This window comes from Vicia villosa, linkage group LG1, assembly GCF_029867415.1.
Source record: "Vicia villosa cultivar HV-30 ecotype Madison, WI linkage group LG1, Vvil1.0, whole genome shotgun sequence".
Taxonomy (NCBI): Eukaryota; Viridiplantae; Streptophyta; class Magnoliopsida; order Fabales; family Fabaceae; genus Vicia; species Vicia villosa.
The window spans coordinates 48,758,581-48,783,872 of NC_081180.1; the positions used below are offsets into that span (position 1 = coordinate 48,758,581).

General features: G+C 34.8%; 1 long non-coding RNA gene and 1 other non-coding gene across 2 annotated transcripts; both read left to right on the forward strand.

Moving 5' to 3' along the window:
• The first annotated feature begins 241 nt into the window (after positions 1-241).
• LOC131605703 (uncharacterized) lies at positions 242-1,754 on the forward strand. Its single transcript, XR_009284692.1, has 2 exons — positions 242-799; positions 1,514-1,754. It is a non-coding gene; the product is annotated as an uncharacterized LOC131605703 (long non-coding RNA).
• A 17,559-nt stretch (positions 1,755-19,313) lies between these two features.
• On the forward strand, positions 19,314-19,394 carry TRNAL-AAG (transfer RNA leucine (anticodon AAG)). Its single transcript has one exon. It is a non-coding gene; the product is annotated as a tRNA-Leu (tRNA).
• The last annotated feature ends 5,898 nt before the right edge of the window (positions 19,395-25,292 follow it).

The following is a 25,292-nucleotide window of genomic DNA, read 5'->3' on the forward strand; positions in this document are numbered from 1 at the left end:
AATATTGAATTGATTTTATTCCTTTTTTATTTTAGGATAGTTTTTATGAAATTGATTAAAATAATTATAATTTAGAAATTAAATCAAATTTGATTTCAAGTTTTAGTTATTATTGATTAATTGTCATTAATTTATGATTTAATTCTTTTTTTTTAGTTTAGTTTACCTAATTTCTTTCACTATAAAAAGAGGAACAATTCTAAACCTTGGGGGCTCACGTACAAATTTTGTAACCCTTATTTTTCTTTTCCGTACAATACAGAGAAACCCTTTTTTTCTAATCCTATTCTCACTACTTTTCCAGACACGCACAGTAACTAACAATTTCCATCCAACAACTTCACTAATCTTTTTATTTTTGACAGTAGAAACAACAACCACACTTTAACACTCTCTCTCTCACGAATCACACATAATTCACACAATTGCTTTTTCTACCTTTTGGTCTAAAAGATCACCTCCACTACCAATCTCATTCAACCATAAACAATTACTACACAAATCATACCTATCCAAATCCACAACACAAAATCCATGTCAAAAATTAACAATACAAGATCCATATGGTTCATGTTTTTTTTTCTGCAGAAAATAAAGAAGAAGTGAATCTGGAAATCGAAATTTCGACTCCGCCGCAAATCAAAAGCGCTTCATAAACCACGATGATCTTGTACCCGAACCAACCACGCTCCGGCCGCTCTGCTTCTTGCCGGAATCACTCCGACGACCTCCACGCGGAACCTCCGCAACGCCGTCCGCGAGTCGCCCAACCACTTGCCGCCGACGCTTTCCATGTCCGGTAATTGTTTATTCTTTTGATTCTTTAGCCGAGCTCTGTACTTGATTTGTTGTTGTGTTGATGTTTTGAATTTAAGATTTTCATGCAGTAGTGATAGCATGTGAAGGAAAATTGGGTAAGGAAGAAGATGAATTCAACATGAGAAATTTTAGTTTGTGGTTCTTGTCTAGACTTTTATTTCTTTTAACTATTTCTTTTTTGTAATTTAATAATAATCTACGCCATGTGTCTCGCCCCATTGGCCTTCACCTTTTGCAAACTTTGACCAATTCAAAATTGGTTGCATTCCTTTTTTCTTATACGTTAAACTTATGGTAAATAAGGAGAACCTAACCTTAATATGTTTATTTTCAATTAATTAAATGTATTCTAATTATTATCATCATTATCTTAAAATGGTAGTAACTTTGAACCATTCAAATGGTACATATGAAAAGGGTCATGGTTTTATTATTCTTCTTTTATCTTTTTTTATTTTTTGTTTCTTTTCTTTTTTTTAAGTCAATAAAAACACTAAAATACTAAGATTAATAAAAATACTAAAAAATATTGTTTGTTTTATTTTTGCTTATTCCTTAATTTTTAGATTTATTTATCAAATATTTATTCATTATTTTTCACCTTTATCTCATCCATTTTAAAGCATTGTTATTTTGTTAACATTTTCTTGTTTTTACGAGGTACTACTGTCGTGAGTATTGGACTGTTTTGCAGACATTCATAGCTTGGGCACACATGCATGGATTAATCAGAGATCTTTCCGACTACGCGCCCTATCAATCAAAAGCTAAGTTCTAATCCCTCGTATTTATTTAAATATCATTTTATTTTGCCTTTTTTGATTAAAATAGGTTTAGCTTCAATCGCCAATGAATTGATAATGCACTCACCCTTCTGTTTATTCTTCCTTGTCCAAATTTTCAGGGTTTGTCAATTGCCAAAGCTACGAATATCGGTAACCCTAAACCCTAAACTATAATGTTTTCTGCTCATTAATTATATCCCGCTGGTTTCAATTCCCCTCTCCTCCGCTGGTTTCAATTTCCCTTCCCCATTATTACTGTTTATATTAAACTGCGTGGTTAGTAATCCTAGGGAGTGCAAGCCTTTAATGAATTTAGATAATTAATTATAAGATAATTTTCTGAATATAATCACATGATTGGTGCACACACGCACACTTTTGGGGTAACCTCTCTGTTGCCTTGTTGCCTGTTGCCTGTTGCCTTGTGTTCTTTACAGAATAGCCCTGTCCCTCGAATACAAGGATACCTCAGCCATGCTGCCTCGATACAAATAAAGGTCATAAGTCCCTAAATGATGCTGCCTTCGATACACCAACATGACCTTGACCCTCGGAAGTTGCCTACGGAAAAGGCTGAGGTATCCTCTGGTTGCCTACGAATAAGGCTGTTCTGGTCTTTCCCTTAGACTACCTGCCTCTCTATGGTATGGGTCAGTCTTATGGCGAAGGATATTTCGATGACCCGTTTACCTCCAAATGAAAGGCTTCCTGCCCTCTATGGCATGGATAGACCCTTTCACCCTGAAAGGCTAAAAGAACTCTTTTTTTCAAATTATAAGGTAATTGCCCCTAATTGTCTTGCTCTGGCTAAAATGTCTTTTATCAACTTTTTCTTTTCTAAACACTTTCAAGGCTACGCTCATTTACGAGCTAAAGTCCTTGTTTCTTCATCTTCTATACATTTCTAAACTTTTGGTTTCAAAACGAGCAAAGCAATTAAGAGCCCATGGAAAACCATGGATGCAAAGGGTGCCTTACACCTTCCCTTTGCATAATTACCCCCCGAACCCTATTTTATTTAAAAGGTTTTTCCTGTTCTTTTAGCCTTTCTAATTAATTTGGATAAAATAAAAGTCGGTGGCGACTCTTGCTTACCGTACATTTTCGATTATAAAAAGTCAGTTCACCGTATTACAGAACTGGCGACTCTGCTGGGGACATTCGATTAAAAGAGGGGTTACCTTAAAAGTTTAGGAATCACTTAAATGTTTTCTATTGTTTGCTTTGCTTGTTTTATGTTTCAGGGCTGTTTTGGGAAAATTGAAGGACGAATCCTATTCCCGGATTCAAGTACACTTAAGATTAGGAGTGACATAGTCATGTCGACCTCTTTCACATATGTGGGAGATGAGTCAATATGAAGTTCACACTTGAGTTAGGACTCCATAGCATATGCACACCTTTCTCAAATGAGGGAGGTCTATGTATGTGTCTGTGGGTGCGCCGGAGCTCAAGGACCTTTAGTTACCCTTAACCCATCCTGGCCCTTAGGAACGTAGTGGGGGGACTGCTCTTGACAAATGTTAAGAACTAGTCGCTACCCGATGCTACAATTCAGATAGGTTCTTTCTCAAAGTATCATTGCATGGTGCAAATGCATCGTGTCCGAGGGTGCTTTAGAAGGGCTGACAATTCTGGATAACTTATAGAACCCGTTGCTGAAATCTCCTTATCCATAGAAATGCCCTTGGGAAGGACACCTGATCAAACTCCATGCAAGCCTTAAGCCAAAAATTGTGTGACTTATGTGACTTGCGAGACTTACGTGACTTGTTTGCGTTTGCTACTAACCTTCGCTTCCTTGCAGGTTGTGTTAAAAGGACTTGTTTGTCCTTACTATCTCACACTATGCCAAATGAACTTCATTCGCATAACATCATGACATCATGACATCATATCATATTAACTAACCCTTTCAAGGATATTAGGGATTTAGGGCGCATAATTTTAGGGGCTCTTATCAAGGACGGAATTCCTATCTAGGGGCAAGAGGATTTACTTTCCTCTGGCCATTTGTCATCCAAATCAAAGACACCGTACCTGTCAAGGGGCAAAAGGATTTATTTTCCTTTGGCCGTATGTCCTCCGATTCAAAGACTCAGTACCTAGCCAGGGGCAAGAGGATTTATTTTCCTCCAGCCACATACCTTCCGATTCAAAGGTTTAGCACCTAACAAGGGGCAAGAGGATTTATTTTCCTCTAGCCATGCACTTTCAAATTCAGAAGTATCCCGAATCAGAGGCGATGACCCACTCGATATGGTGAGCTTGATTCTCAAAGAAAGACGTTCCAAGACAAGGTTCAGATTTCTTCAGACAAAGGCGCGACCAAATCATTTTCTAATGTTACTAACTAAATGCCTAAAGATCCTTGAAAATTATTGCATTTGCATTTATAACATCACATAACAGGTTTCTCACAACAAGTATCTCATCCTCCCTTGTTGTTTACTTCATCATAAATGGATTTCGAGCAATCAGTCAAACACCTCCAGGCTCGGAATATCCGATCCCAGACTTTGATTCTGAACTCACCTAAGGGGCAAGAAGAATTGAAGACACTCCTATTCTTGGGATACAATTACAATGCGAGATGGGCTTATTATTCGAACAATCCTGGTTATGGTGTAAAGGATGGTAGACCGTTGAAGCATGCGATTAAAGATCTAATCATGACACTCAAACCAGAAAAGACCACGACAATGAAGTCACGACAACTGAGTCATGACAACAAAGTCACGACAACTGAGTCACGATAATGGAATCACGACAACTGAGTCACGATAATGGAATCACGACAACGAAGTCACGACAACTGAGTCACGATAATGGAATCACGACAACTGAGTCACGATAATGGAATCACGACAACTGAGCCACGACAACAAAGTCACGACAACTGAGTCACGATAATGGAATCACGACAACTGAGTCACGATAATGGAATCACGACAACTGAGTCACAACAATCAATTCACTCATATGATCCAGACGCTCAGGGCAATCGAGCCAACGAATTCTAACACCTACATTCCTGACTATAATCCCAATGCGAGGTGCGCGTACCATTCCAACATTCTTGGACATTACACAAACAATTGCTGGACATTAAAGAATAAGATTCAAGATCTGATCAATGACGGAGAAATCAAATCCAACCCTCCTAAAACCCCTGTGGTGATCACCGCTCCTATGCCTAAGTCATGACAAGACTGATTGACGTCTAGACGGACAAACTTTTGGATCATTAGATCTACTTTCATTTGCAAGTTTCTTTTCTGTTTGTTTAAACATTTGACTCATGATATACATTATCTGTTTTAATAATCATCATTAGTGCATTGCATATATTTGTCTTGAATAAATTATTTCGCTATCACTCATTTTAAAATATGTCTCTACTTTGCATATGTTTTGTGATACTCGACTCCTACTAAAGTTGTATGCCTTTTGAGGGAGGATGACGAAAACGATACCACAACCTCATACAGTATGCTTTTGAGCGGACTATGCTGACGATGTACAGGCATTGTTTCAATTCCTAAACAGTGGAGATATAAGGATGTTAATCCCTCGTCAACCCCTTTGAGCCAAAGAAGTAGAAGTTTCTTTCTTGTACTAATTAAAACCCTTGATCATAACCTGGGGCAGGGTAGTTCTCAGTTAATTTGGCTGTGCATTCTATTTTAAGAGAATCATTCAATACACCTTTCAACAAAGGTTTCAATCACAAGCGTTCATCCGCACACATACAAGAAGTGTTGGAGATGTCAATCAAAAGCCAATAATGGCTCATCAATCATTAAGCAAGGCAGTCAATATCTTTCAAAAAAAATGAATGAATGGAAAACATATATACAAAGAAAAGCCTGCTAAGTGAAAAATCAAAGACTTAGGCAAAAGTCAAGGCATCCCGCTGACTGTAAGCTCAAAATAGACAGTTCAGGCAAAAGTTAGGGATATCAAAAAGATAAACAGAGAAGTCAATAAATTCCTGAACAACATAATGTTGTGACTACCAAAAGGAAGAAGTGACTGTCATCTCAAAAGTTCTCTTTGCTTGTGAACCATCAAAGGTGCAAATCCAAAAGTCTCTTGGAACCTGAATGCATAAGTTGAATTAACTGAGCTTAGGACTGAAGAACATCACGAAGAAGGGGATGGGTATAAATAAATTTTGAGCCATTATCCTTTGTTTCTTAAAACCGTGAACCAAGCCACGTTACAACCCTTGAAAGTCCTAATTGAAGCATGGTTAGTTCGAAAGCATACTGTCACCAAAAAGGTATCCTGACTCCTTAAGGTTACCAAAAATGCTAAGTTGATATCACGTTTTTACAAACATCACATTGTTACGAATACCACGTTTTTACAAATATCACGTTTTTACATCTCTTGCTTTAATGTTTTTTCAAAACTCAAGACAAATGTATGCATTGCATCTCATGAATTCATTATTAAACATATTCTGCTACATAATTTCAAATGTTAGCATCAGAAAGAACTTGCACAGGGTACAACTAATGACTGAAAGTCATCCCAACAGATAAGACCACTTCAGAAGCAATGTCCCCTACGTATATAAGGGGCATGACACGTTTTTTCCAATCAATCTGGGGCAATCAAGTCAATAATTCGAGAATCTCTCAAGGGGGTCAAAAAACAGTTAGGGGCATGATTACTAGGGGCACGTCTCCCATAGTACGCATCTCATGAAGTCCTCGCGAGGTGAATCTTTCCAAAGTTCCTACTAACAGGGGCGAGTCCAGTTTGGACATCTAGATCAATACTCAGTGGTAGTTACTATAATACTGGGGGCAACGTTCAAAACATCCACGTCTTCCCACAAAGCTGATGTTGCAAGATCATATCCCCACAGAGTAATCACTAAGAAGATACCTTCAAATACTCTCGTCCCGACAAAGACGTGGCTCCCAAACAGAATTTACATCTTCAACACTACCGTTTCTCCAATACTTTGCTCTTCTCCAACATGGCTTACTAATATCTTTCACCCCCAATCAAGGTACATCAAGTTACTGATCATCCCCAAGCAAGAATCATAAATTCCCAGCTGAGCATCTCCAAGAAAAGATCAAAACATCAAACTCACAATGACATAGAGATTTATCTTCTCAATCAAGATGCTTCGAGTAACATAAATCATAGCCATACATCATATACATCACATGCATATTCATACATTGCATGTGGTTATAATTCATACATAACATACAAAGCGTCCCATTTATTTTTGAGAACTCTATCTCATTTCATTACATACATCATAAATATTGCATAAAAAACTGACAATATGTGACAGGTACATTACAAAGACTCGAATCTTATTCAAAGCAAAGCCTAACGCATGGCCTTCCAAACATCTACGGATGCAAATTGGGTAGTCTAACGCACGATTTATCCATCAACCTAACGCACGGTTTTCCAGAAATCTGAGGATGCAAATCGGATTAGTCTAACGCACGATTTATCCATCAACCTAACACACGGTTTTTCCAGACATCTGAGGATGCAATTGAGAATAGTCTAACGCACGATTTATTCTTCGACCTAACGCACAGTTTTTCCAGACATCTGAGGATGCAATTGGGATTAGTCTAACGCACGACTCATTCCTCGACCTAACGCACGATTTTTCCAGACATCTACGGATGCAATGTGGATCAGTCTAACGCACGACTCATCCTTTAAGCCTAACGCACGGTTTTCCAGACATCTGCTGATGCAAACTAGACCCAGTCTAACGTATGACTCAACCTAAGTCTATTCCTCAGAAACAGTCTAACGTACGACACATTCTGACTCTCAAGTATATCAAGTCGGATGGCATCTTCAAGCCCATCTCCATCATACATCTTCTCCAAACACCTGGATGGCATCTTCAAGCCCATCTCCGACAAAAGTCCCTACTTCAGCTAGGGCAAATTTCTTGGTATTTTAGTGTTCAATCATCTTCCACCTTCAGATACCGACTGACATACAAACCACTCTACATCTTCAGGTTTAAGAAGATTGAAGAGGGGCAGCTGTCATACCCCAAAATTTGCCCTCATATATTTGTGAACGCCACTTTATTACGAATAGAAGTGATGGCGTATTTGGTAAGAGTGTAAGGCTTATGGGTACGAGATCTCGGGTTCGAATCCCTCTTCTAACATTTTTTTCCTTCTTTTTATTCGGTTACTAACTTTATTTTTTTTTATCACAAAAATATTTTTTAATTAAATTGTATTTTTAGTTTTTTATTTTTATCAATTTTTTTAAAAATATTATTTTTCATTTAAAACTTGATTTCATGTTTTTTAGTCAAAAAATCCAAAATACAAAAAATATTGAATTGATTTTATTCCTTTTTTATTTTAGGATAGTTTTTATGAAATTGATTAAAATAATTATAATTTAGAAATTAAATCAAATTTGATTTCAAGTTTTAGTTATTATTGATTAATTGTCATTAATTTATGATTTAATTCTTTTTTTTTAGTTTAGTTTACCTAATTTCTTTCACTATAAAAAGAGGAACAATTCTAAACCTTGGGGGCTCACGTACAAATTTTGTAACCCTTATTTTTCTTTTCCGTACAATACAGAGAAACCCTTTTTTTCTAATCCTATTCTCACTACTTTTCCAGACACGCACAGTAACTAACAATTTCCATCCAACAACTTCACTAATCTTTTTATTTTTGACAGTAGAAACAACAACCACACTTTAACACTCTCTCTCTCACGAATCACACATAATTCACACAATTGCTTTTTCTACCTTTTGGTCTAAAAGATCACCTCCACTACCAATCTCATTCAACCATAAACAATTACTACACAAATCATACCTATCCAAATCCACAACACAAAATCCATGTCAAAAATTAACAATACAAGATCCATATGGTTCATGTTTTTTTTTCTGCAGAAAATAAAGAAGAAGTGAATCTGGAAATCGAAATTTCGACTCCGCCGCAAATCAAAAGCGCTTCATAAACCACGATGATCTTGTACCCGAACCAACCACGCTCCGGCCGCTCTGCTTCTTGCCGGAATCACTCCGACGACCTCCACGCGGAACCTCCGCAACGCCGTCCGCGAGTCGCCCAACCACTTGCCGCCGACGCTTTCCATGTCCGGTAATTGTTTATTCTTTTGATTCTTTAGCCGAGCTCTGTACTTGATTTGTTGTTGTGTTGATGTTTTGAATTTAAGATTTTCATGCAGTAGTGATAGCATGTGAAGGAAAATTGGGTAAGGAAGAAGATGAATTCAACATGAGAAATTTTAGTTTGTGGTTCTTGTCTAGACTTTTATTTCTTTTAACTATTTCTTTTTTGTAATTTAATAATAATCTACGCCATGTGTCTCGCCCCATTGGCCTTCACCTTTTGCAAACTTTGACCAATTCAAAATTGGTTGCATTCCTTTTTTCTTATACGTTAAACTTATGGTAAATAAGGAGAACCTAACCTTAATATGTTTATTTTCAATTAATTAAATGTATTCTAATTATTATCATCATTATCTTAAAATGGTAGTAACTTTGAACCATTCAAATGGTACATATGAAAAGGGTCATGGTTTTATTATTCTTCTTTTATCTTTTTTTATTTTTTGTTTCTTTTCTTTTTTTTAAGTCAATAAAAACACTAAAATACTAAGATTAATAAAAATACTAAAAAATATTGTTTGTTTTATTTTTGCTTATTCCTTAATTTTTAGATTTATTTATCAAATATTTATTCATTATTTTTCACCTTTATCTCATCCATTTTAAAGCATTGTTATTTTGTTAACATTTTCTTGTTTTTACGAGGTACTACTGTCGTGAGTATTGGACTGTTTTGCAGACATTCATAGCTTGGGCACACATGCATGGATTAATCAGAGATCTTTCCGACTACGCGCCCTATCAATCAAAAGCTAAGTTCTAATCCCTCGTATTTATTTAAATATCATTTTATTTTGCCTTTTTTGATTAAAATAGGTTTAGCTTCAATCGCCAATGAATTGATAATGCACTCACCCTTCTGTTTATTCTTCCTTGTCCAAATTTTCAGGGTTTGTCAATTGCCAAAGCTACGAATATCGGTAACCCTAAACCCTAAACTATAATGTTTTCTGCTCATTAATTATATCCCGCTGGTTTCAATTCCCCTCTCCTCCGCTGGTTTCAATTTCCCTTCCCCATTATTACTGTTTATATTAAACTGCGTGGTTAGTAATCCTAGGGAGTGCAAGCCTTTAATGAATTTAGATAATTAATTATAAGATAATTTTCTGAATATAATCACATGATTGGTGCACACACGCACACTTTTGGGGTAACCTCTCTGTTGCCTTGTTGCCTGTTGCCTGTTGCCTTGTGTTCTTTACAGAATAGCCCTGTCCCTCGAATACAAGGATACCTCAGCCATGCTGCCTCGATACAAATAAAGGTCATAAGTCCCTAAATGATGCTGCCTTCGATACACCAACATGACCTTGACCCTCGGAAGTTGCCTACGGAAAAGGCTGAGGTATCCTCTGGTTGCCTACGAATAAGGCTGTTCTGGTCTTTCCCTTAGACTACCTGCCTCTCTATGGTATGGGTCAGTCTTATGGCGAAGGATATTTCGATGACCCGTTTACCTCCAAATGAAAGGCTTCCTGCCCTCTATGGCATGGATAGACCCTTTCACCCTGAAAGGCTAAAAGAACTCTTTTTTTCAAATTACAAGGTAATTGCCCCTAATTGTCTTGCTCTGGCTAAAATGTCTTTTATCAACTTTTTCTTTTCTAAACACTTTCAAGGCTACGCTCATTTACGAGCTAAAGTCCTTGTTTCTTCATCTTCTATACATTTCTAAACTTTTGGTTTCAAAACGAGCAAAGCAATTAAGAGCCCATGGAAAACCATGGATGCAAAGGGTGCCTTACACCTTCCCTTTGCATAATTACCCCCCGAACCCTATTTTATTTAAAAGGTTTTTCCTGTTCTTTTAGCCTTTCTAATTAATTTGGATAAAATAAAAGTCGGTGGCGACTCTTGCTTACCGTACATTTTCGATTATAAAAAGTCAGTTCACCGTATTACACATACCTTTCCACTTACCTCATCTTTCTCTAGAATGCATCTTGGATGCATCAGAGTCTTTGCTGATTTGTTATCCATCATGTTGAATTTCTTCAGTAGTTCTTTAGTATACTTACTCTGATGAATGTAAGTAGCTTCTGATTGTTGATAAATCTGAATTCCCAAAAAGAACTTTAATTCTCCCATCAAAGTCATCCCAAACCCAGCCTGCATTAACTTAGAAAATTCCTTGCAAATGGAGGGATTAGCATAACCAAAAATAATATCATCAACATAAATTTGAACTATCAAGATGTCATTTTTGAATGTTTTGTAGAAGAGTGTAGTATCAACCTCTCCTCTAGTTAATTTATTTTCTAAGAGAAAACTACCCAATTTGTCATACCAAGATCTGGGAGCTTGATTTACACCATAAAGAGATTTCTTGAGTTTAAAAACAAAATTTTATTTCTCAGAGTTTTCAAATCCAGAAGGTTGTTTGACATACACTTCTTCAGAAATGTAACAATTCATAAATGCACTTTTAACATCCATCTGATAAAGGATGATGCTATGATTAATAGAAAATGAATTTAATAAACGAATTGCTTCTAACTTGGCGACTGGTGCAAAGGTTTATGTATAGTATATTCCTTCTTGTTGACTATAACCTTGTGCGACCAGTCATGCCTTGTTTCTGACAACTTCGCCCTTATCGTTGAACTTGTTTCTGAACACCCATTTGGTTCCAATGACGTGGACACCTTTAGGTTTTTGAACAAGATCCCATATATCATTCTTTGAGAGTTGGTTGAGTTCTTCTTCCATTGCTAGAATCCAGTCTTCGTCTAGAATAGCTTCATAAATAGACGCTGGCTCAAGAGACACTAAACCCAGAAGTGTTTCTTCATAAGGTTTGAAGGATGATCTTGTTCGAACAAAAGCATATTTATTTCCCACAATCAATTTTTTAGGATGCGAAGTTACAATTTTGCTTTTCCTTTGTTGTGGGGGATCAGAAGGAACAACAACAATATTATCAATGGAAACTTCTGATTCTTTGACTTCTTGCACCTTCTCCTTAGGTTCTGAAAAAGGTAACCTCCAAATCTGCAAATATTTCAACTACTTTGACTTTTCAGAGTCAAGCTTATCATTGAATCTGACATTAATTGATTCTTCTACAATTCATGATTACGTGTTATAGACTCTGTAGCCTTTTGATCGTTCAGATTATCTTAACATCATACACTTATGTGCTTTGGAATCAAATTTACTCATATTCTCTTTAACATTTAACCTAAAACATACACATCCAAATGGATGGAAATAAGAAATGTTGGGCTTTTTATTCTTCCACAGTTCATAAGGAGTCTTACCCAAAATATGTCTTATAAAGATTCTATTTTGAATGTAACAAGATGTATTTAATGCTTCTGCCCAAAAGGTCTTAGCCATATCAGTCTCTTGGATCATGGTTCGAGCCATTTATTTCAAAGTCATATTCTCTCTCTCTACAACTCCATTCTGTTGTGGAGTTCTAGGGCAGGAGAATTCATGGGATATGCCATTCAGATAAAAAAAATTTCAAAATATTTATTTTCAAACTCTTCACCATGATCACTTCTGACTCTGACTATTTTGCAACTCTTTTCATTTTGCACTTGAGAATAAAAGGTAGCAAACAAATATCCTTCTGTTTTAAGAATTTTACCCATGTCCATCTGCTGTAATCAACAACGATAACTAGTCCATATTTCTTTCCATTGATAGAAGTAATTTTCACTGGTCTAAACAAATCAATGTGAAGAAGTTCTAATGGCCTAGAGGTAGAAACAACTTTTTTAGCTTTAAAAGAAGTTTTTGAAATCTTTCCTTTCTGTCATGCTTCATAAAGAGCATTTGAAGAATACCTTAGATTGGGAAAGCCTCTGACTAACCCAAGCTTATTTAGTTGAGATATTTTTCTCATACTAACATGGCCCAGATGTCTATGCCAGACCCACTGCTCTTTGTTGACAGACAGAAGACATTTTACATTTTGATTTTTCAAATCTAATAACCTAATTTTGTAAATGTTGTTCTTCTTCTTACCATTAAATATAATTGAGCCATCCTTCTGACTTACAGCTTTATAGGATGTTTTATTAAAGATGATGTCATAACCATTGTCACTTAGTTGGCTGATTGACAATAATTTATGCATCAGACCCTCAACTAAAAGATCATTATTAATAGAACAATTTTACCATTACCAACGGTTCTAGAGCCAATGATCTTTCCTTTCTGATTGTCTCCAATACCAACCACACCTCCAGATTTAAGTTCCGAATCTTGAAACATACGCCTTTCACCTGTCATGTGTCGCGAGCATCCATTGTCCAGGTACCAGTCCATGACTGGTGTCTCAGTGGAGCCATCAAAGATATCTGCAACATATATTATCTCATCCTTAGGTACCAATTTTGTGGGTCCTTTCTTGTTAGTAGTTCCAAAGGTTCTGACACCTATGGACTCTTGTGTAACAGGATAATCAAGTGGAATTTGTGCATGATATTTAGGCTTAGAAGTTTCCTTGTGTTTCTGTGGTTATGATGTAATAGAATCAGAACTTTCTTGTTCAGAACATTTCAATTCCGTGCCAGCAAGCACGAAATGTTCAGAAAGAGGTTTTGGTATGACAATCAGAGTATCATCAATTATTTTTGATGGCCTCAATATCCCAAGCCTCTACTTTTGTTTCTGCTAATGCCATAGATCATTGAAGCCATCTTGCTTCTATCTATGCTTTTAGCTAAGAAATACTGAAAAGCTCTATCGTATCTTATTACTTCATCAGTAACAGATGTTATATAAGTAATCTCTTCTTCTAACTTTGAGACTTTACTTTTGAGAGCAAGATTTGATTTATTTGAAGCAAATAATTTTTTTGTTTAAACACTACAAGGAAAAATGGGATTTACGATGGTTTTTTGGAGCTACTGCAGTGGTTTGAACTGCCGCAAAATGCAGGTTGTGATCGTTTGCCAACTGGTGCAAAATTTTGTGTCGCCAGTGACAGTTTGAAAAACTCTCGCTCCAACTGTCTTTACTATTTGCAACAGTTTTAGAACCACCATAACAACATAATTACGACGGTTTTAACTGCCCTCAATTTTATATTTGTGATTACTCAAAATCCGCTGGTAATATTGGAGACATTTTTGCAGATAAATCCGCAGCTGATATCTATCTAAGATTATATAAAAAATTAAATTGGGACATCGTTGTATACTTGCCATCAAAATTTTTTGTAATTTAGAACAGAAAAACAAAATTTCAAAGCAAAATGTTTGTGTTTTGACACAATTATATATGTAAGGCTTGACAAAAAAACTCTACTTACATACCAATCTTTCACAATCAAAGGATGCATCTTGTTCACATGTTTTATTTTTATGAAACAGCAAAAACTTTATTAATAACACAGTGGCATGAGACATACAATACTACAAACAAATGCGATTCAGGCTAACACAGTATCTCACAAAGCCATTGTCCTATTTAACAAACCAGTAGCCTCAACCCCAAAACAATACATTACAAAATTACACCAAATCAACTATATTTCAAACACTGACAGTTCACTCCTAAGCTAGACTAAACCAAACCCGCCTTGCCCCAATAAACTAGCTAGCTCAAAAAGCTTCTATAGGATCAACACTTCTGATACACTACCAGCAACCCCCTGCCGACTAGGGGTGTGCATGGTTGGTTATTTTCAAAAACCAAACCATAACCATTTTAAAACCATTTAAATGGTTTGGATTTATAATCATAACCACATTTTAATCAAAACTGGTTATAAAACCGGTTATAAATTTGGTTATGATTATATAACCGTTTTTTTTTTAAAATCCAGTTTTGAAAATTATTTTTTCCGAAAATATTTTTTTTCAAAAAAAAATTAATATTTTGAGAATTAAAATATTTGGATTTGGATAATAACCGGATTATAACCGAATCCAAAATAATTTAACCGGTTAATAACCATTTAATTATATCCGGATTATATGAATGGATAACCAAACCATTAATAACTAAACCGATTAATAACCATTCAATTATATCCGGATATTTAAAAGTGGTTTAGGTTTGGTTATGGATTTGGACATCAAAATCGGATATTTTGCACACCCCTACTAACCCTACTGCCGACACCATGACGCCACAATGCAGCACCTGCCCAAAAGCTGGACATCAACAAAAGCTCCAAACTCCAAAACCAAAACATAAAATACTTCCGACTCCAATCATATTTGAATGATGCCACATTCGGATCACAACATTAACCAATAGATTATCGGGACTGATGCAGATTGACTAACTACAGTGAAACGCGAACTAAACCTCCAAAAACAGCCCATTGGCGGCACTGCAACACCTTAACCACACCGCCAGAGCACTGAACCTCACCTAAACAGACCAAGCTCAATGAGCACCGAAGCTGCCACCACTCAAAAAGAGGGATCTGATACCCCTGCCATGAAGATAGCTCTCAATCTACAGCACCGAACCGAACACGCAGGGAGCAACAACATATGACTGAGCCCCGAACCTGATGATATCCAATGCCACTCCCAAAAGACTAAACTTATAATTTTATTAGTCCTAAACAGGCCCTTGGATCAACATTCCATTACGCTATGTTTATTTTTATGTCGATAAGTTTTATGGACAACCACCTCCATGAATATTCTTAGCATCCTCGAATAATTTTCCAGAGGCTAGCTCCTTATTGCTCACATGTTTTATACATCCTAAGGAATGACACAGTATAAACTAAAACACATGCCATATGATATCAGCTTCTAAGCAAGTAGCCATATGTAAATGGAAATATGCAAACGCCACTAGATATCCTAATCCTCTTATCATCTTCACTAAGCATTGGAAATTGTCTGCAGGCTACTCCAAAAGAAAATGAAGGATGGCCGAAGCACTAAATCTAGCTGCTGAAAATGAAAAGCAAACCAGAAAGAGCTTTTCATTCCTTGTATAAAACAAAAGGTAAACCAAGAAAATTGTATTCGCATAATAAGAAAAAATCCTGAAACAAGTGAGCAATACGTTAGCAACCTTATTCTCATTATGTTCGACAGAAGAAACTGAAAGAAATTATTAACTTTATCAAGTTAATTTCAAGTTAATTTCACATTCATGAATCTACTTTGATATCATTCAAAGAAATTACCACATGATTAACATTGCGGGAACCCAAAGCATGTTATTAGGTGCATGAATGGTTTATAATCTAACGCACCTTCTAACACAAGAGCCATTTACACGTGAAGCTTGGACAATGTATTACCTCATCCACTTTTGTTCTGTAATTAAACTTTTGTTTATGATGATTGATTAGAGAATTAACGAGAACTCTACAATATACAAGTTGGTCATAGAGATTTTGACACAATAACATGAACTATCTATCTCAAAAAATCCAGCTATAAAGTGGAAGGCATAATTATTTTTATATCTAGTAACACTATTAATAAAATCATAATTGGAAGCACATTAACAAGAACTCTAGAATAGACCACTTGGTCATAAAGACTCTCATGCCATATCATGTAGTTATCTCAAAAAAACCATCTATTAAGTGGAAGTACATAATTGGTTCTATTTATTGGCATTAAGTTGAGGACTTATGCTATGTTGGTACCACATGCATTTTAGTCAGTGTTGGTCTCATTGTATTTTATAACCACTGATGTGATGATGAGTTGTTTGTTGTTGGATACTTGTATATTACATGTTGATGGATGATGACGATGATTTTGTGAAGTTGGTGAAATATGTATGACTTTATTCTTCATATACTTATTATCATATGCTTCTTTATATTGTTATGATATCTCACTCCTTCTGTTTGAATGTTACCCTTATGTTGGTAACGTGCAGGTGATCAAGAGTGAAAGATGTTTACCTTCAGTTAGTTCGAGTCGTCGTCGTTGCTCTAATATATAACACTAGAGGGATGAACGCTTATTTGTTTTCTTTGTTGTATTTTGAGTAACTGTTGAGGCCTTCTCAAATATTGATGTTGGCAATTGTTGAATTAAGTTGTCATGTTGGTTTTTAATTGAATTATGAATATTTTTTCATTGCGTAATAAAAGATGTTTTCAAGATTATGTTATTTTGATCGGTTCATCCGACTTAAATGTGTTATGTATCCGTTAATAATTGCGAACAAATATTTATGTTTTTGAAGAATGTGACATCCTAGTTTTGTGATGAATACTTTAAATGAGATTTTACACTCTGATATTATTATTATTCGCCGGGATAAATTAGGGTGTTACAACAAGCACATAGATCCACACTTTAATCTATCGTCAATGAAATTGTCACAATCATCCAAGAACCCTCTAGACGGGCAAATGGCGTCAACATCGACCTAGGGAACACATGTACTTCCACCACCACCGACAATTAATCTACCAATCCATGATGTTTCATTCCCTCTTTTAGGTCAATCATTAAAAATTCCATTCTAATATCACTAACCCCTTTAACTTCTGCAGTCAATCACAAAACAAACATCCTACTATGAGGCTTGTTACTCGTCATTCAAAGGTCTGAAGACCTTTGAAAATGGAACAACATAATGAGAGGTTAAGGAGATCAAAAGCGGCTGATTTCATCCCCCAAATGCATCTAGGGCCACGAAGAACAATGTTCTTCCCTAATGAGAATAAATTAGCGTCTCATAGTCATTATAGGTCATGAAGACAAATACTACCTAACCATAGCTTTCTGACACTACGTAGGCACTCCTCTTCGAGCACATATCATCATCGCCACCATAGTAGACATCACATAGACTCAAAATTATCGTCATGCTCCGAGAGATTTGGTGATGAAGAATGGACAAGGATTCTCTAACTTTTGGGTGGGAACGTTATAGTGACTTTAGGCAAATTTTAGCTGAATAAAGGAAATAATGATGTTGATTTTAGAGGAAAAAATATGTGAGAGAAAGTAGATTATGAGAGAGATAGAGAGAAAGTTAGAGAAAGGTAGATAAGTTAAAGTTAGAGGATCTAAACCCGATGAAGAATGGACAAGAATTCTCTAATTTTTGGGTGGGAAATGTTAGAGTGACTTTAGGCAAATTCTAGGTGAAATAAAGGAAATAATGATATTGATTTTAGAGGGAAAAATATGTGAGAGAAAGTAGATTATGAGAGAGAAAGAGAGAAAATTAAAGAAAGGTAGATAAGTTACAAACATAAGGAAATAATGCTGTTGATTTTAGTGGTAACGTTGCTCTGATATATAACAACCAAAATTTCATGCATTAAAAGAGGTAATTTTTTTTCTGTTTACAATCTACAACCCCACTATTTCCTTTGCATCGCAAGCAAACCATAGCTTATTTTTTTTTCAAGCATGAAAATTAAAAATTATAACTATTAAACCATCAACTATAGGATACCAAAAAAGGAAAATTTAAGCCCCCCATAGAGTTAGAATAGTTCCAATAGGATCAATGCAATATTACTTTTTTTTTGATCACAATGCAATATTACTTTGAGATGCCAAAAAAGGAAAATTTAAGCCCCCCATAGAGTTAGGATAATTCCAATAGGATCAAGGCAACATTACTTTAGGAAAGTGTGACAATGGGGTTAGGTTGGACATGAAGCATGTGAAGGTTTGGGAGTTTGGATATGCCATGCCTTACAATCTCCCTAACCCCATTATGATCAGCTTTAGGAGCATAAATCATACAAGCACCATGGAAGGTAGTGATGGAGGCCACTTTAGCACAATGATTCATTTATCATGGCCTCCAACTAAGCCTTGTGTAACATATTGTTCCTTGGGTCCCAATGTCGTGAACCCTAAAGTCCTTTGTTTAGGTATCCTTTGCCAGTTGTAGTAAATAACAGTGCCCTTTATCTATGATTTCAACTTTTGCATAAATGAATGGGAGAAATTATCCCGTTATCCTATGTTCTTTTTGTTTCTTTGTAACAAAATCTTATTTTGCTTATGTTTGTGTTGCTATCAAATAACAATAACTTACAATAAATGGTCTCTGTATAAAATAGATATGCAGGTGTTAAAATTGACATAATTACGCCTTAAATAATTATGTGTAAAATATGAATTTTATAAATCAATTGTATCATATAATAATTTATTATTGAAAAATAAGGGAAAATGAGTTTATAAATCTTTCCAATCCTTTTTGTATAATATGAATCTACAAATTTTTTGAACAAATGAATATATAAATCCATCCAAGCAAATTATAGAATCCTGGATGTGTTATCTCACACACACACGTTTAAACTCTTATACATTGTATAATTTCCACACAAAAACTTAGTAATTTGAGTTATAAACTTTATAACTATATGATGTAATACCGTATAGTTCCATTTCTATATTTCATTTATTTTTATTTTGTTTTTTTAAACTTATGACTTTGGAATTCCAAAAAGCATCGTCATGCTTACAAATTTTGATTGGGCTTAAACTGTTTTATTTTAATACACAATAGGCAAAAATATTTTAATACACCGTTCAAATGATGCCTATTTCATTTGGTAGTGTATAAGTAAAGTAATTTCAAACTTTTATCAACAAGTTGAGATGGCCGAGTTGGTCTAAGGCGCCAGATTAAGGTTCTAGTCCGAAAGGGCGTGGGTTCAAATCCCACTCTCAACATTAATTTTGTAAAAAATTTCATTATATTTTTATGGTATATAGACAAGTATTTAACATTTTTATTTTTTTTAATTTCACGCTTGTACATTCTAATTGTATAGACAAGTCTTTAATATTTATATTCGATTAGTAAGACTAGTTTTTTTTTTTTTTATAAAAAACTTCACACTTGGACTTTACATTGAACAGACAATGTTTGACGTAACACTTATGTTATTATACAATGTTTGACGTAGCACTCACAGTTATAATTAGGGGTGGCAAAACGGGCCCGGCCCGCGGGGAAAGCCCGTTTTACCCGCATTTTTTCGCGGGCGGGGGGAGGTTTTAGGCCCACTCATTTTAGTATGCCCGCCCCTCCCCGCCTCGTTTTTTTGCGGGCTTTTGCGGGCATGAGCTTTTTCATACAATTTTACTATTTTTAGGCCTAAAAGATTCAATGCCCGCGGGCTTTCCCCGTCCCGCCCTCACTTTTTTGCGGGGCGGAGCAAGATTTTAGACCCGCACTCTCTAATATGTCCGCCCCATTTTTTCGCGGGCTTTTGCGGGGCGGGCCTAAACTGGGCGGGCATGCCCGTTTGCCACCCCTAGTTATAATACTCGTATCATCATGGAACATCTGCTATCTCTAGCAAGAAAGAGACCATATCCTCATAGACCTAATTGTCCACCATAATGTTGGAAATGACAACTTCATTGACTCCTCCTAGTAACTCTAGTAACACTTTATTTGGATCACTTGAACAACCAATAATAAAGTACATTTCCATCAAGAGATAATAAATTTATATGGATATACACAACATCATTAATTATATCTCTCAACAACTTGTTAAAATTATTAAATCCATGATTTACAACGAGGTTTAACAAGTCTTGGAGTTGGAGGCCAAATGAGCCAGTTTTGTAGACAAGTCTTTCATTATAATCTTTTATAATGTAGACAAGTCTTTAACATTTATATTTGATTATTAAATTTGTCGAACAATGTCAGGTTTTGTAGCCCACAATGTTTTGAGAAGTTAGACTAGTTTTTTCTATAAATTTCACACTTGTACAATACATTGAACACACAACGCTAGATGCAAGCGCATGCGTTATTGTAATACTCTTATCAACACGGAACATCCGCTAACTCTTGTAAGAAAAAAAGCATACCCTCATAGACCTAACAATTCATTATAATCAATGTGGATGTCAACTTCATTGGATCCTCCTAGTGACACTAGTAACACTTCATTTGGATCACTTAAATAACTAGTAATAAAGTATGTTTCCATTCACAGACAAAAAATTGATATGGGTAAACATGCCATCATTAATTAGGTTTCTCAATAACTTGCTAAAAATTATTAAATCCATGGTTTACAATGAGGTTTAACAAGTCTAGGAGTTAGAGGCCAAATGAGCTAATGTTGGTGAAAATTGTGTCACTTCCACCATTCAATGAATCCAAGGGAACTAAGGTCAGACAGACATTGCAACCTAAATTCAGTCAGTCGTTAAAACGAACCAAGAGCGACAATGCAATAATACCCAACCTAGGCTTAATATCAACATGGTTTCCAAAACCCCCCACTAAATATGTGACGTCAACTAGGCGAAAGTAAGGTTGGATCTTTCGGTCAACAATTTTTGAATCCTAACGTCATAGCCAACACTATCTAGAGGTACTTTGGGATAGATTTGGAACTCATGGATAAACCTATCTATAGGATGAATTATTCTCAGTAGGAGGAAAGAATGACGCATATGTACAAGGGTTATAACGTTACATTTTTCAACAAAGATGACAAATCGACTATGGAGAGCATTAGAAGATTCATTGCACAGTATGGCGAGAGAAACCAAAATGAGTTTCATAATTACAGTTTTCCCTTTATCTTTGACATGAACTGCTATTGCAGAGAAGTCAAATTATCAGTTTTTGGTCCAGACTTAGGTAAAATAAATTAGTTAATTTTGGGTCAAACTTATGTTTTCAGGATGATACTCTTAGAGCCCAATTTTATTTATTACTCAAGCTAAACAAAGAATTAGGGAAAGACACACAACTTTTACGAATTAGAGAATAGCACTAGGATTCCATGGTCGACTAAAATCCTAGGTTAATCAACTGTTTCAGAATTTCATCAAGACTCTGAGGTTATTATATTATCCAGTTTTTATTCAATTCCTTTCAATCATGTTGTGTATCTTGTTTGCTTAATTTTAGTTTCATAGAATAAGGTTGATTGAATTTGATCGATGCATGTTCCTAATCGTGCGTTAACTTAGCTTATTCGTTAACTTCACCTTATTTTTAACCGTCATGCTTAATGCGAAAAATAGGAATATGATTCACATAGTGTTAATGATGCTTGTTTAATCGATACTATACTCAAATAGGAATTGAATTCGCTTACAGAATTCGTGATATAATAACCAGTGATAAGTCTAAAATTGCCGAATCAGTAGATTAATTCGTTAATCATAATTGTAACTAAATTCTTTTTAATTTTAATTGTCCGGAAACCTAAATCCCCTTCTTTGGCTAATCTAAAGTAACGGTAAACCCATGATTATGCTTTGGCTAATGTAATATAACAATAACCATTCTATTTGATATATATGTTGTTTAATTCTGGTACGACAAGTTTATACATATTGTTCAATTCCTGTACGACAAGTAACATAATCACTTTTATAAAAGAATAATAACTATTATTATTATTATAATATAAAAAGAAACCTTATGTAACAACTTTGCAATTGTTACAAACACTAATTTTTTAACTCTTGAAAACACAACTCTTTTGTCGTCATAAAATCTAATGCAACACATTCATAAAATAAAGAACGTAATGATTAATTATCCAGTTCGAATGATCAAAATATCATTGCTTCACCATACAAACATCAGATTCCGAAGCAGAATGAACATTGCCCATTCATATAAAACACAAGCATCACACTAATTGAATTGATGAAATAAAATAGCATATCAAATATATTGTTGTTGCCTCAGAATTATTCATATCTGCATCAGTTATGGATGATCGAAGTATCATTGTTTAACCATATAAATGTCGATTCCGAAGCATACTCAACAACGGTCAATCCAAATTATACAAACATGATGAAATATTTAATTTTTATTCTTATTATTATTGTTAATTCATCACGTGTTTTTATCGAATTAATATACAAATTACATAAAATTAACAACTATCTGATACATGGTTTCGTAACCAGACTCTGATGCCACTGAAGGGAAATCGTGATACAATACGCAGTAAATTTTTTTTCCCATAAGTCGGTCCTTACGAATGAACATGATTAGTGATAGAAACGGTTACCTCTTGTAGAAATTAAAACCTTTGATGCATAATTGGATGAAAGATCACAAGCGTTGAACAAATAATAATGCCTCTACTTAGTCCACATGACCAGAGTGCCTTCAATCTCAATGCTAGCGGCTACAAATGTAGACGTTGAGGGAGAGAGATAATTCAAAAATGAAATCTCGTCATGTGAAAAAGCTTATGCATAACGGTTCTATTTATAGAACCACTTGTGTAGGATGCAAGCTAAAAAAGCTCACTTAAGTGCGTACCATATGATGTATTATATTTCACTTAAGTGTATGGTACCTTACGATATTCCGTATTCAACTTAAGTGCCCTATACCTTACATTATTCTACAATTCACTTAAGTTCCCCGTACCTTACCGTGTTCCTTATTTATTTTATCTCTCATCAATCTATTCTTATATGTGTAACCCCATAGGTTATGTGACTTTGGTAATTATATTAAGTCACACATTTAATATAATAAATAATGATCGATATCTAACAACACATCATTACTATCCAATTCACAAAAATGTCATGTAATATGAAAAAACCTTTAGTGATAATGCTTGTGTGCACAATTACCATTTTGCATTTATGTCTATTTAAACATAAAGCATACACTGTGTCACCCTTGTGTAACTTAATATTAAGCCCTTAAACATTTATCCTGTTACACAGGATGAGCACATTCCATTTGGGTCACTCATGTCCCTTAACATGATTTATTGAGTACCCATCAACTGTCTTTATGATAATCCAGTTACAGATAATGTTAGATCAACAATAAAGTACTCGACTCCATATCTAGGGTCCATAGTGGTTTCAGGTTGAAGGGTGGTATAAATAACTATCGCCACAAGAATAACTTATGACACTTTGCATAACATTCTATGTAATATTCTCATAACGGGTTAATCTAGTATAAATATTACTCATAATATTCATATTTATGTGAAGACTTGATAAATTTTTATCCATGACACATGAGATATGATCATCAATTTATCCATATAATAGTTTGAATGTTTTAATGTTATCCCACTTCACAAAAAATCTTGACTACAAATACTTTAAGAATAGGGTCATTATGTTTAATGAGATCTCATGATTAAGTCACACTTAATGTTTCATTAAGCGAACTATCTATTCTAGGGACTTAATTATTTTGGAAAAACAAACATAATAAAGAAATGTCTTTTAATTATTGATAAATAATTCGATACAAGTACCAAGTTATAATAAAAATATTGGCATCTAGGGCTTCAAGTTTCTGTTTGGAAAGAAGACTAACCGCTTCCATCCGCTGTTTAGAAGGAAGACTAATTGCTTCTCTCTTTTATTTGCTGTTTGGTTGGAAGTAAGTCTGAAACTTCAATTTCACTATATAAGGGGTTTCAAGATTTTAACCTACTAAGAGCTCTTAAGCATTGCTGGATACTCTCAAAATCAAATATATAGTGGAGCTATAAACAAGGAACAGTGGTAAAATACTAAATTGTTCAATTCCATTGAACTTTGACAGAATGAAACACCTCCAATATCTTGTTATCTAAGTAGAATTGAGATAAACTTAACTAACTTACATTTGATTGTTGTTGTAATATTTTACACCTTTTTCAAGCGTGGGGAACTAAATTAAAAATAAATTCCATTGTTTGTCAATATCGACAAAAAAAGTTTATTTAGTTTTAAATATAAACAAATACAAGAAGAAACTATATTGATAGCGATCCGTAGATTCAGATATCAAAATATCTACTTACTCTTTTGGGTAAAGTATATTTTTTGTCCCTATAAATATCTCATAATTCAAATTTAGTTCCTCTAAAAAATCCCTTCGAATAATGATTCCCCTAAAGCTTTTCGTCCACAATTTTGGTCAAAATTGTAATTTGTGTTCCTTTAAGTTTGCAGCTTAGGTTGATCCACATGATTCCTATAACACCCCACAATTTTATTTAGAATTTTATTCAGTTTTTAGTGTAATTACTAATTATTTATTTGTTATTTTTAGAATAATAATAATGATAATAATAAATTAAGAATTTATTTATATAAAAATAATAGAGGCAATAGAAATTGAAAGATTTTAAGTAATTAGAAATTATGAAGTTAATAGTGTGAATTTATGAAATAACGGGTGGTGGATAAAATTAGGGGTTTTGTTTTCTATAAGAATAACGGGGTTGTGAGATAACGTATCTATTTGAGAAAAAAAGAAGAAAAGAGGCCGACCCTAAGAAAGAGAAAGGCAAAGTAGGATCTTCCATCACTAAGAACTCAAGATTTCTACTTTATCAATGTAAAGGGAGAAATTGTTCTATAATGGGTGTTGAAGCTTAGGGATAGTGGGGACTCCCTTAACCCTTTTTCTTTTATTTTCTTTTATCGGTCGTTGTTCTTTAGTCAGGATGGTTTGTGCAAAACCTCTCTGATTATGTGAGTGTATGATTCTAATATTTACTATGATCTGATGAATAAAGATGAGTGATTGATGTTATATGTGTTGAAATTTCATTCTTTTGATGTGAGAATTGTTGTATAAGTGTATGTGGTGATTTA